Source organism: Kogia breviceps, chromosome 1 (assembly GCF_026419965.1).
Source record: "Kogia breviceps isolate mKogBre1 chromosome 1, mKogBre1 haplotype 1, whole genome shotgun sequence".
Taxonomy (NCBI): domain Eukaryota; kingdom Metazoa; phylum Chordata; class Mammalia; order Artiodactyla; family Physeteridae; genus Kogia; species Kogia breviceps.
This window is the reverse complement of record NC_081310.1, coordinates 187,159,758-187,170,184: the sequence shown is the minus strand read 5'-3', so window position 1 is coordinate 187,170,184 and position 10,427 is coordinate 187,159,758.

Genomic DNA, 10,427 nt, shown 5'->3' with positions numbered 1-10,427 from the left:
AGCTCGCCTCTTGACCTCAGAGTCAGCGGCCTCCAAGTAGCCAGCGTGCCCTGCCTCGCTCCACCCTCTGCCTTCATCCAGCGTCAACCCTGAGGGCCACTGACGCAGCGCTGTGACGCCCCTGGACACCGAGAACATCCACCAAGAATCTCGGCCCACCCTGAGGCCGCTGAGGACCACTGGCAGGGGTGGGGGACAGTCAAGAAGAGCACAGGCGGGGAGGGATGTGGGGGTAGGGGGAACATCTGCAAAAAAGACGACAGGACTGGACGGAGCCCCGCCCAGCCGCAGCTTCTAGAAACCTGCCTTGGGCTCTGCAGTCAGCTGTCACTGTGTGTGGGAGGCCTTCCTGCTGTCCTGCTGGCCGGGGTGTGATGGCTGTTGTCCCCCGTGGGCCTGGACCCTACATGCCCAGTCACCGAGATCCTCTCAGGAGCCCGCCTGCTCCTGAGCTGACCCCATCAACTCTGAGCTGAAGCCCCGCCCCCCCAAGCAGGAATGGAGCCAGGACGGGGAGTCCCCCAGAGGTGGGGGCAGCAGAGGCCTGGGCCCCTTGCCTGTGGGAGCCTGGATTTCTGGCGGTGCCCCTCTACCCGTGCAGACAGCCTCCCCTCCTAAAAGTCTAGGTGTGGGGATGGGATTCTGCTGCTAAGGGGTCCTGCCTGCCCCCTGCCTCACCCCAGACTTTCCCAGATACTGCAACCCCCAGAGATGGTCCGCAGGACGTGGCACCCCCTCCTCAAACTAATAAAGGCCTCCTACCTCAACTCCCCACTGCTGAGTCCTCCTTGGCAAGGCACCCACTGGCCAGGGAAAAGCACAGTGACTCCCTCCTGGGTGTCCAGCTCTGGGGAAAGTGGGTTCCCTGACACTCAGCATCTGGCATGGCGTATCCCCTTCCTGCTCCTGGCCTGGGCGAAGCGGCCCTCCTCCAGCAGAGACAAAAATGTTGGGAGGGTTGGAAAGTGGGGCTGTGGTCCAGCGGTCGGACAATGATAACGACTACTGAGCTGAGAGTACTTGCTAGGCATCCACCTCCACAATGCTCTCCCTCTACCCCATCCTTTCCTTTGAAAAAACCGAGGCCCAGAGAGGGCAAGTAACTTGCCCAAAGTCACACAGGTCATTCGTGATGGGGCTGGGATCTGAATCCTCAGCATCTGACTTTTAATGTCATCTCTTCGCACCTCCTTAATGATGACCTGGGCAGCTGGGGTCAGTGGGACAAGTGACTGAGTCCATCAGGGCGCCAGGTCCTGGGTCCTGGCCTTAGCCTCTCCCCTGTGATGGGCGTCAGTTTCCCCAATGCAGAGAGACCAGAGCCGCTGTTTCAGATGCTCCCCAAAGCCATGGGTTTTCCTGGGACTTCTACGGGTGATCTCTGGGGAAGGGGAGGCTGAGCAGATGGGGGTCCGAGCCCCCCCACCTCATTCTTCCACGAGCAGCCGTGCTTTCCCTATGTTACATATTGATGCTTCACATGAGCTACTGTAAGAAGAAAAGAGAGTCTTCAGCTAACATTTTGAAAACCCCTGGACACGGTCATCCATTGGTTCATTCATTGAACGGGTCTATCCCGATGGTCTCCTATGGACCAGGCATGAGGCTGGGCTTCGGCGTAGACACCACATATCAGACACAACCTCTGCCCCCAGGACCCCACAGCCTGGGAGGGGGAGGCAGACACATGGACCGATACCCTTTACGTATGGTGCCAGGTGGTGTCAGGGGAGCACGAAGGAGGCAGCCAATCCTGGAAGTGGCCCCCAAGGGGATGGGGTGGAGATGGGATGGTGTATTTGATGCCTCTGAAGGTGGCCAGGGGGAGTGGGGTCACAGTTTTTGAAGAAGGGCTCTTTGCTTCTACAGTATGGGTGGTCTTTCTCTCCTCAAGTTAGTGAGGTCTTTTATGCAGAGGCTTGAGGAGGGGGCTGGACTTTCTTCCCACTGGTCTGGGGGCTGCCACTAACAAAGGCTCTCTCCTTGACCAAAATTCAGTCAGGCTCCTCTGAGATCTTTTCTCAGCTAGGTCTCAACATTTGGGTTTCTATTGCCCCGTTTTAGCAAGAATCCTGCCATGTCAGTTTAGTGAGAATCCCTACCCACCCTCAATATCTGATCAGATTCCTCATCCTCCACCGTCCCCTGGGTGATACCTGGTTACCCCACCTGCCTTCTGCAAGCATCCCGTTAGGTCGGTATAGCAAGAATTCCCCAGCTCTTGTCAATTTTCCACCTCCCCCCAAACCCTGCTATAAACCCTCACTTAAGAAACGTAAGGATTTGAAATTGAATTTGGAAATGAGCCCAGTTCTATACTGGCCCCTATTGCAATAGTTCTTGAATAAATTCTGTTTTGGCTGCTTAAGCTACTGTCCAGCTCTGGTTTTCTAGGAGTTGTGACTCAGGTGGAATCAGATTCATCATCGGACCCCGGGATCTCTGCCAACTAAAAGTTGTCGCTTGCCATACTTGTTTCTATAAGAATGAAGTCACCAGCCACTGCAGCCTCTGACCTTCAACACCCCCTGAAAGGAGTTAAGGGTGGAGGTCAGGAATGGGGCCCTCTGTGCTCTGGGAAAAACTGGCAGAACAGGTCTTCAGATAGTTAGATATTTTCAGGAGAAGATTTCATGAGCTCAACTTCTTGCATCTTCTCATATCTAGAAAAGCACTAAAATCATTAACAGAGACATCTGGCTCCTTGTGACTAGCAGCAACCTTCCTGACTAATAGGAACTTTTGTCAAAACGTGTGCCTGACTGCACCAAAATCACACATATTCTGACCCCTCCCCCCTTTACCTCTTTGGAGCAGTTCCTCAGTGCTATTTGAGATGCTACGGTTCTCATTTTGCCCCAAATAAAACTTAACTCACAACTCTCACTTTGTGCATTTTTAAAAATTCAACACCTCTCACCTTCAGTGGGCAGCTATAGCACAGCCTCGTGGGTTACTACACTACAGCCCTGTTCATTGTCTTTGAGCTGTTTTTCACCTCTTGGTTAGAGTCCATTTTTGTCTCTGCTTTGTTACCTGTCTGTAAACTGGAATGAAGCCTGCCATCCTGCACATTTTGTTAATTCTAATTTTCTCCAAAATCTGGCTACAACTCTTCAAATGAATGTTTCCAATTTTTCTCCCACCCTCTTGACTTGGAGTCACTGAGAACTAAAACCCAGATGCCCAGATCCTTACTTGGGCTTTTTTTTTTTTTTTTTTTTTTTTGCGGTACGCAGGCCTCTCACTGTTGTGGCCTCTCCCGTTGCGGAGCACAGGCTCCGGACGCGCAGGCCCAGCGGCCACGGCTCACGGGCCCAGCTGCTCCGCGGCACGTGGGATCTTCCCGGACCGGGGCACGAACCCGTGTCCCCTGCATCGGCAGGCGGACTCTCAACCACTGCACCACCAGGGAAGCCCCGGGACTTTCTAAAGAAGCCCTATGAGCTGAAGCTGGATGCGTCCATGCTCTTCTCCAAGAAACAAACATGACCATGACACCGCTGTCGGGCCATCACCAGAGATGATGCAAACAGCAACCAGGAAGACGGATGGATTACCACTGCTCTCCTCACTTCACCGTCTACAGATGCTTCAAGTTCAACGTCTAGAAATCCCAACTGGCTGTCCTCTGAACCCAGAAACTGGGTTTCGTTGCTCCGATCACGAATCGTTGTTTTTCTTTTTTTTATAGCTATCCCCCTCATTTAAATGCTTGATGGTTCACACCATCCAGAAAATACCCTTTACTACCAAGTCTCAACAGATGGTTCCACTGGTCACTGATGAACAAAAAATGACCAATCGAGAAAGGAGCTCATATTGTTCAGAAGAAAGAAGATCTCTTTCCCTGAACCAGAGGAGGGACTGACAAAGACTCTCCCCTTGACCAAACTTTGGGATCCTCTGAGCATTTTCTCAACTTGGCCTCCACCTGTGGGCTTCTGTGTTCATGTTTGCATCATTCTTGTGTTTGAGTAAGAATCCGGTTATATCAGTTTAGGGAGAATCCCCACCCTTCCTCAATATCTGATCAAATTTCTCACCTCTCACTAGTCCCCAGGTGATATCACCTGCCTTTGGCAAGAATCCTGTTAGGTCAGTTCAGCAAGAATCCCCTACTCCCTTAGCAATTTTCCAGCCTCCCTGCTCCTTAGTTAGAAATCCCCTCTTTTCTTTGTTCTGTTAAGAATTGAGCCCAGTTCTATACTGTCTTTTTTCCTCCACTGCAATAGTTAATAAAATCTACTTTTACCACTTTAACTTCTGTCCAGTTCTGATTTTCTACAACACCATCTCTGCCCAGACCTAGGTCAGTTCTCCATTCTCGGAGAAGCACCGCCCCTTGCCCCCATTCTTCAGACACCGCCCCCCCCCGAGGGAGTGGCTGTCAACTCTTTTCTAGAACTTGGGCGACACCTAGTGGTCATGAGAGGTCACTACCTATGCTTTGTTCCACACCTCCTGCCCCTCTGCGTCTGAACTCAAAGGGAGAGACCCTGCCGCGGGCTGGGTGCAACCCTGGCTCTGCCGCTCATGGGCCCACTGGCCTTGGGTTAGTTGCCTCACCCCTCCCAGTCTCCATCTCCCCCTTCTGTAAGATGTGTGTAATAATGAAGAGCACGTCGTTGGGTCTGAGGACTGCATGAGGCTGTGGAGGAGAATGCCCCCAGCACGGGGCCTGGGGCAGAGACTGGAAACTCAGCGCTGGAGACTGCGGCCCTTGACTGCATGTTGGGCCAAAGGTCCTCAGGGCCAGGTTGGCAAAGGGCAGTAGGCGGAAGGAAGGAAGATGCTGATGGAAGTGTATGGCCTGGGACATTCTCCCCCAAATGGAAACCTGGCAGAGCAAAGCTGTGGTTTACCAAGAAAATCCGGCTCTCTGCACGTGGGTGTTGGGGGGAGGGGAGGGGAAGGAGAAGGGAAGGGGGCAACTTAGTGCCCCAGCTGCACAGCCAGGCCCCTGGTGCCTGCCCGGCCCTGGTCTCAGCTGGGCCTGGGAGCCGCCTCTCTTCATGCTCGGGACCGACTATGAACGCGGGGAGGCGGCCCTGTCCTCCCCAGCGGTTGTCATGGCAACACTGCTGTCAGCTTCCCCAGCTGTGGCTTCTAACAAGGAGCTGATGCCACCAGCTGTGACAAGCAGAGTTGGGCATTAGGAGGCAAGGGTGCACAGTACACAGTTCCGGGCACGTGGCCCTGCAACCCTGCCGAACACCCTGCCTCCTGGGCTGGCCATCTGGTACCTCAGGATGTCAGGGCCCTGTGAGTAGAGCAAGATTTATTAAGATTTATTACTGTACGCTGGGCACCAGGCTCAGAGCTCTGTGTGTGCCATCTCACTGAACCCTCCTAGCAGCCCTGTGAGGTGGGGGCTGTTCATAGCTTTGTTTATAAAAGGAGGGAACTGAGGCCCAGAGAAGCCAAGTAAGTTACTCAAGGTCATGCAACAGAAGCAGGGTTTGAACCCTGACTCCAGAGCCTTAGCTTCAGAGAGCATCCCTTCAACCCCTTCATTTTGAGAAAGGGGATGGGAAACAAGAAATTTAGAATTGGGACTTCCTTGGCCATCCAGTGGCTAAGACTCCGTGCTTCCACGGCAGGGGGCATGGGTTCCCTCCCTGGTCGGGTAACTAAGATCCTGCGTGCCGTGCGGCACGGCCAAAAAAAACAGAAATTTAGAATCAGAAGACGTGGGTTCCCATTCCAGCCCCACCTGCCTGCTCAGACCCTCCATTTTCATCTGTGAAAAGGGAATGAATAATTTCTGAGGTCCCACTGATGATTTACAAGTTGGGTGAAAAAAAGCTTCAGGAAGGGTCAGATGTACACAAATAGGAACCTGGGGCCCAGGAAGAGGAAGGGGCTTATGTGAGGTGGTCCTCACCCCAGCGTCCTTCTCTCCAGCCTCCTAGCTCCCCTCCTTCCAGCCCCCTTCAGCTCCACCCCTGCTTCCCGTTCATCTCAGCTATGGGCTGCCTCTCTCCCTTGCCTGCCTCCGGCCTTTGCCCAGGCCGTTTCCTCTGCCTGGTGCCCTCTCCCGCCTCTCTGCCTTGCCGGGCTGACTTCCACCTAACCTTCAGGTCTGGAAGCCTCTGCTGGCCGGCAGGTCTGGATGGGGTGCTCCCCAGGTAGGCCTGCATCCGGGCACCCTGCCCCTCACTGTCTTGTTATCACCTGGTTGCTTGTCTGTCTTCAGCTCCATTGTGAGCTTTAGGTGTCAGGGGTGTACCCTCCTACTCCCACGGAATCCAGTTCCCACCCCATCTCGGCACACTGGATATTTGTGCACTGGGGGAATGAATGAATGAAACCACACAACGACTTAGTGGCTTGGCCAGAACCAGAACCTAGGCCTCCCTCTAGGGCAAGTGTTTAAACCCCTGGAGCAGCCTCTTCCATTACCCCTCCCCCAGGTCTCGCCAGTACTGGATTCCTTCGGAGATGAGCCCGGGGAGGGGAACCTTAGGGCAAGGAGAGTCAGCCTGGGCTCTAGTGGCTGCTCTGCTCTGCTCTGCGTCAGCGGTGTGGGCTTGAGCCTCAGTCAATTGGGGACTTAATAGCAACTGCCCCGAGGAAGGTCGGGTATACTCTGCACAAAGGGAGCGCTGTGCCTGGACCAGGTGAGCCTCAGTACCTGGAGGCTGCTTGTTGCAGCAACCAAGGCTTGGGGGGCACATCTGGACTCCCCTTCTCCCCACTCAGCATCCCGGGGCCTGGGCCTCGACCCCTGCCCCAGCTCTCTGTTCTCCCACCGGGCGTGATTTCGCTTCCGGATGAGCTCAGTAATGCCTGGCCCATCCCAGGCGCCCCGGGAGAGCCTCTGTACTAGCTGACCCAGTCACCTCTCTCCCCGCCAGGCCGACTGCCCCGCTCCAGGCCCCCAGCCGTGCCCACGCTGCTGCTTTACGCCAGACTCCCTACATCTGCTCATCCCTGTGTGCCTTTCACAGCTTTGCAGACACCCCGGAAGTGGAGATGGGGGCCAATGGCTCTGCCTGCCATGCACACAGCCACCCCAAAGCAGTGACAGCTTTTCCCTGTGGGGCACTGAGCCCAAAGCCCGCCCCTGGTGGACGGCGTGCCCACTGCCCCACCTCCCTGAGCTCCGGGTAGCTTCACCCAGACAGCAAGAAATGCAGCTGAGGAAAAGGTGCAGACAGAGAGCTGTCGCAAAAATGCATCTACACTTGACGTCTGTCCCCTTTGAGGCGGGGCGTTTGCTCCTACACCACTGCGTCCGTCCACCCGTCTGTCTGTTTGGCCCCTGAGGACACTGAGCTGCCCGAGTTCTCCCAGGTGGAAAGTGGTGATGGCTCAGAGCACTGGGGCCCCCGCGGCTCCCAGGATCGAGCCCAGACTTCTTAGAGGGGCCACAGGCTCTCCTTGACCTCGCCTTGCCTTCCTCATCTCTTCCCCTCGCTTGAAGATCTACTCCCACGTTCCATGCGCCCCACGCTGAGCTAATGCAATCCCTTCACATTGACCTCACGTCATTACATCAGGGATTAGAAAAGGACACAGATCCTTGGCCTCAGGAGCTCATCTTCCAGTGGGGAGGCAGACAAGGAACAGTGGTATCCATGAGTGTACGATGCATGCAGAAACAGAGAACAGGATGAAGGCGATGGGAAAGGCCAGGGGAGGGTGGGCAGTATTATAGGGGGTGGTCACATAAGCTTTATTAGGAAGCTGAGATTCCAGCAGAGACTTGAAGGAGGTAGGGAGTCAGGCCCGTGGGATGTCCCGTCTAGGCAGAGGAAGCCACTGTGGGCAGGGTCCACGGGAGGGAGCGTGCCCGCCATGTTCAAGGAACAGAACAGCGTGGAGGCCATTGGCTGGGGGGGGGGAGGGGTGAGCGGGAGAGTACAGGACGCGAGGCTGCGTGGGGATGGTCATGGGGGTTTCGGGGCTGTGGAAGGACATTGGCTCTTACTCCGAGGCAGACGGGGAGGGTGTGAGGAGATCGTGCCTGGCACGATCAGATGCCAGGCACCCTGCTGACCGGCTGCTAGTGGATGAGAGATTGCAGAGGCTGAGGGTGGAAGTGGAGAGAGTGATGTGGGACAAGCAGTGGCCCAGGAACGAGGCGATGGTGGCTCCGACCAAGATGGCAGCCCTGAAGGTGGCCCAGGTGGTTCTAAATTTTTCCCCTCTCATCTTTGTCTTTTTTTAAATGTGTACATTTTACTGAAGTATTTTATAAATATAGAATCTAAATGTATTTTGAAGGTGCCAACACATCAGATGTGGGATATGAGAAAAAGAATTTGACATGCATGTTTTTGGCTTGGGGGAGGGGCAAACATGGAGGACAGCCCTTCAGCCGGGGGGAGACTGGTGGCAGTGGCGCTTTCGAGCAGGTTTGTTGAATCACCTTCCATCCCTCTACCTCACTTGGTACCCCAACTCCTCCTCATCTTCAGCTCTCAGGTGAGACGTCAGACCCTCAGCATTCCCCCCTGCCCTGATGGTAGTCATTACTCCCTGAGCTGACCCCAATTCCAGCATCTCCCAGCCTGCCTTGTAATCACCCGCTGACTTGCGTTCTGCCTGATCTGAGAGCAACTTGGAGTCGGATGCAGCTTTATTTCTCTGCTTTAGCACAGGGCCTGGCTTGCAGCAGGCCCTGATGTGGCTTTGTTGAGGGGATGAATGATCACCCTTCCAGGAGAGCGGGCTTTCCCAGTGAAAGCCAATGACATTCCTCCACAGTCCCAGCACAGTCCTGTCCTCCCAGCATTAGGGCATCGAGGTGAGCAGTTCGATACCACCACGGCCCCCGTTTTACAGATTAGAATCGGAGGCCCAGGTGGTGGCCCATGGCCCGGATCTCACACTGAAATCCCTGCCCCTGTGCTGAGCCCAGCCCTGGCCTCCCTCCCTCCACTGTGTCACTTGGCCAGTCTTGAGCTGGTCTCTGTTGTGGTCTGGAGTCCCCGAGGATGGGAGGTGGCTGGCTTGGGCCCAGCCACCCTGGCTCCACGCCTACCTTTCTGTGGTCACTCCTCTCACTGCCTTTTACAACCTTAAATGTGACACCCATCGACCCCAAGCTTCCTTCTGCAGTAGCAATTACTACAGCACGTGGGCAGGTGGGAAAACAGACCAGTGTCCCCTGTGACCTGCCAGCTGAGCCAGGCAGAGCCCCGGAGCCCTAGTTCCCAGACCCTCTGCTGACCTCCCACCTCTGGCTTCCCTTTCTGTCTTCACACCCGTGACAGCGTCACTCAATCCAGACTGTAAGTGTCTGAACTTGAACCTCTAAAAGCTGCTCTGGCTCTCAACTTTCTCCCCAGGATATTTACATCTCATTCTCTGTTTGTTTTCTTTAAACCTCTGAATCCCTACTGCCCAGCTCTGTGCCTGCCGCCTAGCAGAGGCTCAATGAAATTTTGTTGGGTGACTGAGTGGTTACAGCCTCTGTGTGTTCTCCGGTATTGCATGAGGATGGCCTTTCTCCTCCCAAGCCTGTCAGGTAAGGGGCAGGGGCACGTCCATGCTGTTCACGTGGCCTCCAAGCTCGGCACAGTGCCGAGAACCCCAGAGCCTCGGGTAGTGAAGACCAACGACGTCAATGAGTTACACCGCATGGCAAACCGCACCGAAACTTAAAGACGTTAAACAGGCCCATTATTTAGCTTGCACTTCTGCAAGGTGGTGGTTTAGCTGGGGCTCAGCTGGGCGGCTGTTTAGGTCTCAGCGAGCTTCTCCGGTGTCTGTGGTCAGCCGTGAGCTGGCTTTGCTGACCCCTGCCGAGTGCTCTCGCGGGTCTGAGGTCCTCAGCCAGACAGCTGCCCTGACGACCGTGATCCAGGTGGGCTCCTGCCCTCCTGCAGGTGGGCCCAGGGTGTTTCTCATGGCAGTGGCAGGCGTTTCCGAGAAAGAGGGGACGTGCGTTGGGCCTCCAGAGGCCCTGCTGGCGAACTGGCGGACCGTCACTTCCACCATGTTCTATTGACCACAGTAAGTCACAAGGCCAGTTCAGAGTTCAGATTCAGGGGTGGGGAAAACAGTCCACCGCTTGATGGGAAAAGCTGAGCCTTATATCGTGAGAGGTGAGGATACAGAGAGGTAAGAACAGTTGTGGTCATTTTTGCAATCTACCCCCGGGCATCAGAACAATCAGCATCCACCCTGACTGGATCACTTTAATATTTATTAGAATTTACACCTTATAACCAGGGGCTTCTAAATATGGGGCTTCCCTGGTGGCGCAGTGGTTGAGAATCTGCTTGCTAATGCAGGGGACACGGGTTCGAGCCCTGGTCTGGGAGGATCCCACATGCCGCGGAGCAACTAGGCCCGTGAGCCACGACTACTGAGCCTGCACGTCTGGAGCCTGTGCTCCGCAACAAGAGAGGCCGCGACAGTGAGAGGCCCGCGCACCGCGATGAAGAGTGGCCCCCGCTTGCCGCAACTGGAGA